Source organism: Cyprinus carpio, chromosome B22 (assembly GCF_018340385.1).
Source record: "Cyprinus carpio isolate SPL01 chromosome B22, ASM1834038v1, whole genome shotgun sequence".
Taxonomy (NCBI): domain Eukaryota; kingdom Metazoa; phylum Chordata; class Actinopteri; order Cypriniformes; family Cyprinidae; genus Cyprinus; species Cyprinus carpio.
Genome location: NC_056618.1, coordinates 14,014,467 through 14,014,779, shown reverse-complemented (window position 1 = coordinate 14,014,779; position 313 = coordinate 14,014,467).

Sequence of the window (313 nt, the reverse complement as noted above, 5' to 3'; positions counted from 1 at the left end):
AATGAAATATTGAATACCATAATAATAATACTTGTGTGTTTTTGTTATAGACAGTGGTTTCATTTACTGACCTTGTGTAGACAAACAAAGTCGTTATTATCTTCACAGCAATAATAAAATAGCTATACGTGTTACTTAATTGTTTTCTAGGTTATGGATGGGTCATATACACAACCAAAGAAGTAGGGTTAAAAAGTGCGAGGGCTTTGGGCAAAAATGTCATACCAATTTCACAGTAAGGGGGCAAAATATTTAATTTAGACCTGCTGATCTTATATCAGATTTTGTTTTTATGCATGTTTCCTAAAAGCAT